This window comes from Pteropus alecto, unplaced genomic scaffold (genome assembly GCF_000325575.1).
Source record: "Pteropus alecto unplaced genomic scaffold, ASM32557v1 scaffold185, whole genome shotgun sequence".
NCBI lineage: Eukaryota > Metazoa > Chordata > Mammalia > Chiroptera > Pteropodidae > Pteropus > Pteropus alecto.
The window spans coordinates 10832032-10840052 of record NW_006438088.1 but is presented as its reverse complement, the minus strand read 5'-3'; the positions used below and the strand labels follow the sequence as shown (position 1 = coordinate 10840052).

Sequence of the window (8021 nt, the reverse complement as noted above, 5' to 3'; positions counted from 1 at the left end):
GGAAGCATTTTTTTCCTTCCTCATCTCAGTATGTGTGTAGAGTTAGAAGTGTTGGTCTTCTTAGAAAACTGGGATATAAAATGGTCACACAATAGTATTGCCTGTATGTTGGACCACAGATTTTATAGAATATCCCATAAAATTCATTAGCAGTTCTGAAAAAAATATCACACTGAGAAGAGGCCACTTGGTACTGATACTTTTTATGTAATTTGACCAAAGATTATTTAGAAGATTTGGGCTCTTGATTTTTCCTTCTCTCAGGAAAGGATTCGAGATGATCTTATTTTTCTTATATACCTATTTGTGATACTGATTTAAGTAAGCAAGTTACTTTTGGCTTTGAGTGAGATTAAATACATAATCACATTGATAGGACTAGAAAGTTTATAGCCATATTTGCATTAAATAAATAGAATAGACCTTAATCCTTTTCAAGTAGAACACTGAGCAAAACTAGTTCTAATGATTTTCTGTCACCATTGTGGTAGATGATATTTTTCTAAGATATCCACACCAGTATATCTCATCAATGTGCCTTCCTTACCATGTGATGCTGATACTCCTTCACTGAGAGATGAGAGGCATGGGGAAAGTTATCTATATTTTCTCCCTTAAAACTTGTTGGGCCTGTGACTCCAGAGGAAATAACATTATGTGTCTTCTAACACTAAGCCAAAAATCGTAATAGTGCTTCCACTTGATCATCTTGGGATGCTCATCCTCAAAACCCAGCCACCATATTGTAAAGAAGCCAAACAGCCTCGTGGAAAGGCCACATGTAGGTGATCCAACATTAGCCTTAGCTGAGGTCCCAGAAGACAGCCAGCATCCATAACCATGAGACTTCAGATGATCTCAGCCCCCAGCCTTCCAGATGCCCCAGCTGATGCTAAATAGAATGGAAAAATATCTTTCCTCACTAATCTTGTTCAAACTGCAGACTTATGAAAAAGTAAATAAATAAATGTCTGTGTTTTAAGCCAGTAAGTTTTGGGGAGATTTGTTATGTAGCAAAAGATGACCAGCGTAATTATCAACACAAAAAAATAAAACCAAGAGAGATAGCAATAAATATCTTTATGTTTTAATAAAAAGCTCTCGACTTTCATAATTCATCAAAATGCTAATGATAGTTAAATAAAGTTAATGATAAATGCTATTGATTAAAATCATTTATGGCAAAGAATAAAAATTTAGAAAGTCTCTTTTAAGTGATATATATATTTTTTTTTTGTCAGTAGCAACAATTCTGAAAACTGCCTTCTAGGTATACTATGAATATCACAAAAGATTTTTTTGGGTCTACAGCCATGCTACCCTGAACAAGCCCGATCCCCTCTGATCTCGGAAGCTAAGCAGGGTTGGGCCTGGTTAGTATTTGATGGGAGACCACCTAGGACGACCAGGTACTATAGACGAAAAAATAAAAAATAGGTCTTTGCAATCTGTGAGATCAACCAAGGGTTGCCTTGCCTAAAAAAAAAAAAAAAGATCTTATTGTTCCATTCCATTGCTATTTTATACTAAAATGACTCAAGAAGGCTAACGTAACAATAACTTAATTTTTATGACTGGTAAATTTATGTTATATGTCTCTGTAGTATCCACTCTTTAATGTGTTACCCAATACCTGAATTGCCTGAAAAGTTTTAAGGAACAAATATTTTATTCAAAGTTTATGCTTTTTTAAAAAACCACAGCTCAACAAAGAAACTTTCAGTAAAATGTCCTCTTCCCAAGTAATATTAATGTGGGTATTTTATAATTTTAAAAAATATTACTACTGTGTTATTACATTTTAATTATGGTGATAATTGATTCAGATTTATCCCAAGGACTGCCTGTTCCTTAAGTCATTTTTTTGTTTAGTGAATGAGAAAGAGGGCAGGAAATTAAGCAGATGCAACTAGCCATGTCACAAAGATAATCCTAATACAATTTAATAAACACACAACATTCTCTATAAGAATGTTTTTAAACCTTCAATAAATTGCTTAAGAATTAATTGTCCACTTCCAGGTAACTTAGACCAGGCAAAAAGGTGAGACAATGTTGTTCCCACACTCAGAACATATTAATGTACATACTTCTGTTTTGGTGTAAATATAAGTATAAGTAAGTCATAGCTGACTGACATTCAATGAAAAAGGAGAAAAAATAATAAAAAGTTTAAGAAGAAAATGATATTGAAAAGTGTGATTTTTTTTTTTAATTACAATTTGGCCAACAAGGCCAACAAGAATTGCCAAATGTAGACCAGCCTTTATATTGATGCCTCTTCTTCTTCTCAGCCCTGGACCTAGAGGTATTGGCTTGATGAATTCTGAACTTTTTGTGTAGAGATTGTGCCTTCTTGCTTGCTCTTTCAAGAGAAGAACCTTTAGAGGTGTACAGATGCTTTGGGAGGGAGTCTTCCAGAAGAAGAGCTATTTAAAAGTAGTTTATATGCCTTAGAATAGACACTTGATTGAGTAGGTGGTAAACAGGGAATTTAGATAGAATCTAGATCATTCTGAGCTATGATAGGTAGGACTTAATTTGGATTCCTTTATGTGATAGCAAATTTCCAGTATTTAACAGGTATCTCACGGAACCAAAGTATGGTATTTCATCTACCAATATAAGCAAAGACTACAGAAAACTTTGCCAAGAAGAAATGCATGGGAAGACTGCTTTGTTTTATTTCTTTTTAAGGAGCAACGTGGTACAATGAAAAGAATGACTGTAATGTAAGAGTTCTGGTTCTAGGTTACTACTCAAGAGTAACTATGTGTCTTAGGGTAACTCACTTTACTTTTGTTTGTTTGTTTCTAAATAGGTTTTACTACATGACCTCTGAGTTTCTTTCCAGTTTAACACTTCCATGATTCTGGAATCACAGCAATATCAGCATCTGTCATCTGTGAATATAAAAGAGGAAAGTCCATACAGAGTGTTCTTTACTAGGTCTGAAAATAAGAACAAATTTCTAGCTTTAACACTTAAAGGAATATCGTTTTTCCCAAGCCAACGAAAGGCTGATAAGGCCTGATAAATCTACAAGAAAATCCTTATAGATTACAGCAAATAATAAGCTTTATTATATATGTAGATTTCCATGTATAGAAAACTGTTTAAAATGTCTCATCTTGACAGTTATCTTGATAATAGTTTTTGAATGGAATGTTAACAAATGACATAGTTCCTACTCTGAAATTGTTTACAGGCAAATTTGTTTACAAATTTGGACGTTGGACAAAATGCAAAAATTATGTTAAATAACTAAATAAATATTAATATAAAATAAATGCTTCCTGGGAAATTGATGAAAGGAAACCATAAGAATCAGATGATTATACACAGAGGGCATGAAAACTGAGAGAGAGTTAGTGACCAAGATAACGATGAATACTATGCTTTAGAAAACAATTAGTGAATGGCTTGGAGCTAATTACCCTAAAGAGGAGACCAAAGGAAGATATGCCTGCTATTATCAAATAGATTAAGAACTGCCCTATAGTTATGGAATCAATTTACTTTGTTGCCCTGGAAGGGTGGGCTTTCAAAGGAAGAAAGTTTCAGTTGAATATCAGGACAATTTTAACAAAGTTTTGCTGCATTGGAATGGAGTGCCTTAAGAGATAAGAAATTTCTCATTATGGAAAGCACCCTACTGAGAAAATTTTAAGACTATTTCCTCATTTTGGAAGAGATTGAACTAGATGTCCTTTTAGGAGTTTATGCAAATCTAGTCAGGAATACTATTTTTAATTAAATAGTAAGCTAAGGCAAGAAAACATATTAAGCAAAAAATAGGGACTGAAAGAAAGTTTAGCACTGGGAAAGTAATAATATAAATGGGGAATTGAGTAGAAAAGAGAGTATGGAATAGGAAAAGACAAGATTAGTAAAGAGATTTAGCCAAGCATAACAAAGCATTTTGACCTCCAGGATGAGAGTTGAGGCTTTGATCCAAAATGCAACCAGAGGTTGACAGATTAATGAGAAGAAGAAGAAGAAAAATTAGAAAGTCAATATGATGCCATAGAGATTAATAACTGTTAAGACATGCCCAGTGCAAAAGGTAGGTCAGGCATTCAGTGACTTAGAGATCATGACAATTTAGGTGGGAAAAGACCAGAATGTGAACTAAACCCTTGACCATATTTTTGTATAATTTATGCCAGTGAGATATGTGATAGGGGAGGAAGAGAATGATAAATTGGGAGATATGAAAGGAAAGGGAGATGTGAAGAGTTTGTGTGAAGGTATGGGAGAGAACTTTCCAAAAGGCCTACGGAATTTGCACGTTTTTTTAGTATTACTTCTCCATCAAGCAATAGGAAATTCTTTTATGGAAAATAAGTAAAATCTGAGCCCTTAAAACATTTTATTTATTAAAAATTACACACTGCTTCAAGAGGAAGGTGTGCTAATATCCTCTCATCCTGGTCAATTATCAAGTTGAATAATTTTTTTTCTCACTGCCTAAATCCTCTGCTGTTTAATTGAGAGAAGTCATACTTCACTCCACTTCAGCAAAGGCTAATAAAACATGTCTGTAGTTGTCCACACTATTATACTATGCAATATAACATGATTTTTAGATTTTTAAAAGTCCATAAACTCCTTATATTCCCCACCCCCACAAAACAAAAGACTTTAAATTTAGATTGTCAGCATTTTTCCCAGCAATAATATTTTGAATCTTTGTTGTGTTAGTAATATATGTTTATGGAGCATCATGATTAGGGAATATAATTTATTATGATTGTTTTTATATAGCAAGGTGGTATCTTTCCTAAAATTACATGATAGAAAGCAAATTCTAACTTTCCTTATATTTTATTTGGTTCTCTTTAGAATGCTTTTTAGGCTCACCATAGAAGTCCAAGAAAATATCAAATTCTGCTTGTTTCTTTACTTCACTTCTCAGTTGTCAGTTTTCTAAATTCTCTTAATATTAAGGCAAGACCTAACTTGGCTTGGTTGTTGGAAAATACTGGCATCATAGGAGGATGGAAACTTGGCCCTAATCCAAATAACCTTCATGATAACACCCTTTTCAGCTTCATTTTGGTGGTTTAATCTGATAACCAGAAAGAAAGGAACTACTTAAAAATATGTCAACTTACTATCTAGTTTGATTCACATGTCTAAAGTGTAAAATTCTATCACCCATTGCTAGGATAAATGTCACATCTTGCAAAGACTAATCTTGTTCAACGGATGCACTTTTAAAATGTAAATCTACTTGAAAACCAATCTGATAACAAAGACATGCCTGCAGAAGGATGATTCAGTTGTATCAATGTACTTGTCACTCAGACCTCAACCAAAAAAAAATAATAATGTGATGGGGCTGGGTGGGTGTTAACATGCAAAGTCTTGATAATAGGAAATCATTAGCCACAAGATGAAAAGAAGAAACTTTTTTTTAAGTTCCAGGCAAAAAATTTTCTAATAAGTTTTCTTTAGACTTTATTATATGAGTACAAAGAGACAAACTGACAACTTGCCTGAAAAATTAGTGCATTTTAAGAACGGTTTTATTTACTTTGGCCTTTATCATTATTTTAAAATTGAGATTATACATATTGTCTTGACTCATTCTCAAATGCTTTGTTTGAAATTAGCAATATAACTCTTCCTTGCTTCAAACACTGTAGTCAAATTTGTATACTAGTGAGGAGAAAGGGCTTTCTCTTAACTAAACTTGTAGAAAATATGTTCTATCTCCCTACCATTTCCCAGTTTCTCCTATTTTTTTTTTTTTTTTGCCTAGTGTCTTTAGTTATTTGTCAACATATTATAATATAATTTTACTTATAGAAACCATTGGCCAAGTCTAAAAGCCTATAATTGAAAGTGGAGTCTATTTTCTAAACATGCTTTAATGTTTTAATTGGGCACTTTAATCTATGTCCGATATCACATAAGAAACTATTCCTCTGAAAGCTAATTAAACAGTTCTGAGATAGGGACATATTAAGTAGTTTGCAAAGTCCAAACCCAAAAGCCACATTTTTCTAATTAATTCAACTAACTCCTCCCTACCTCAGAAACCAGATCCACACATACATAGTCAAATAGAGTGTTATTATTTGATGTATTGGTTGGGGTACTCTAGTATTCCCCAGACTTAATTATTTTTAATTATAGTAGATTAGGCTCTCTATTTTTACTTTGTAAATGAATAATTAATTACTCCTTATCTGACTTTTCTCCTGTCTGTTTCACCTTGATTTGATATTATTATTTTACTATGATTCTAGGTGGCAAGAAGAGAAATTATCCTTCCTTCCTTCCTTTCTGCCTTCCTCCTTTTCTTCCTTCTTGTTACTTACTTTAGTTAAGTTTGGAATTTGACTAAAGCACTTGTTTGTTTTGCTTCTTAAAATATTTTGTTTGGTTGGTTATTGTATGTTTGTGCTTATTTGTTTAGTCCAGTTAGAAATTTGATTATATACACATGTGAAAGAGCTCAAATGTTATTATTATTTTCACCAAGAATAACATATACCTCTCACATTTTTAAGAATTTTGTTAGAAAAATTTACAGACTAATAAGTAGCTTTCCATTTCTATGTCCATTTAAAATGCAAACATAGACAATATTAGATGTATTAGATGTAATGTTTTTTAGTTCCATTTTAGAGAACTGAGCGAGTAATATCGATACCTTATATTTGATCATTTTAGGTAAAGCTAAAGCATGACAACATCTCATTTCCTATTTCAGGTCCTAAATCTCTTATGCCTTCAAGAATCCTCAAATTTTAGTATAGTGTCATATCAAATTTTTCTATTATTGACCGAATATGACTCAATGTATTGTTTCTTTTTAGGGGGTGAGGTCTTTAGATTTTAAACTGAGCTTCCTAAAACCAAAATGCTTAAACCTAAAGGTATGAGTGCCTACTAGTTGGAAACTTAGTCACTAGAAAAATCATTGAGAATCACTATTTCAGGAAAAGGGAAAACACCTTCACTTTTTTATTTATTTAAGGCCTACTACATGACAAGCTTTTCATTAGAAGCTAGAGATAGCTGGAAAAAAGAAAAATAATATAAAACTGTAAGAAGATTATAATCTAGAGAAAACAATAATGGCATTAAATACTCACGATTCTCTACTTGGAATACCCTTTTTCACTCCCCTTTCTCTTGACTCGCTCCCACTTCACTCACACTGCCCCACTTCCTCCTTTACTCCCCATTTCACTTCCCATCACTTGCTCAATGCCTGTTCCTCCTTCATGTTTCAACTTAAACCTCACTCCTTCACTTACAATTTTTCCTTATAATGAAACCCAACAATTTTATTATGTCTATTTCGGGAAGTTTAAAGCAGAAAACATCCTGAAATTTTTTTTTGTTTTTTTTTTGGTTTTTTTTTTTGCTACTGTATCTCTAATACCCTGCACATTTACAGGCCCATAAAAAGTGGTCAATGAATACTTTTTGAATTGATGAATGAATAAATGCAGTCCAACATTTATAAAGAAAAAGTTATATTTATGTAATAAATTGGTTGATTAAAATAAAAAAATTTTTAAAGCACAAACTCTTGGATGAGATTCAGAAAGCTTTGTAGGTTCCCACTGATAATACACATTCTTGGTATAAAATTATGATTCAGTTAAAATATGTAATAATTAAAATAGAAACAAAAGTCACAAATATTGAAACTAATTTAATATGCTTGTACTTAAAATATATCTTATTTGGGGGAGACTATTCTCGTACTTAGTCTCTCACATAAGGAACCACAAAAGCCAGCAGCTTCCATGCATTAAGCATGTGTTTTACTGTAAAAAGTGATATACTTGTCCAACTTCAAATTACATTACAAAGTAACAGTAATCAAAACGGCATGGTATTGGCAGGAAAACAGACACATGGACCAGTGGAACAGAATCGAGAGTCCAGAAGTAAAACCATATTTATATGGGCAAATAATTTTCAACAAAAAAGCAAAATACATACTGTGGAGAAAGGAAAGCCTCTTCAATAAATGGTGCTGGGAAAACTAGAAA

General features: G+C 32.7%; 1 pseudogene; it reads left to right on the top strand.

Annotated features, from left to right (window-relative positions):
- Positions 1-1303: 1303 nt before the first annotated feature.
- LOC112482655 lies at positions 1304-1421 on the top strand (annotated as a pseudogene).
- The last annotated feature ends 6600 nt before the right edge of the window (positions 1422-8021 follow it).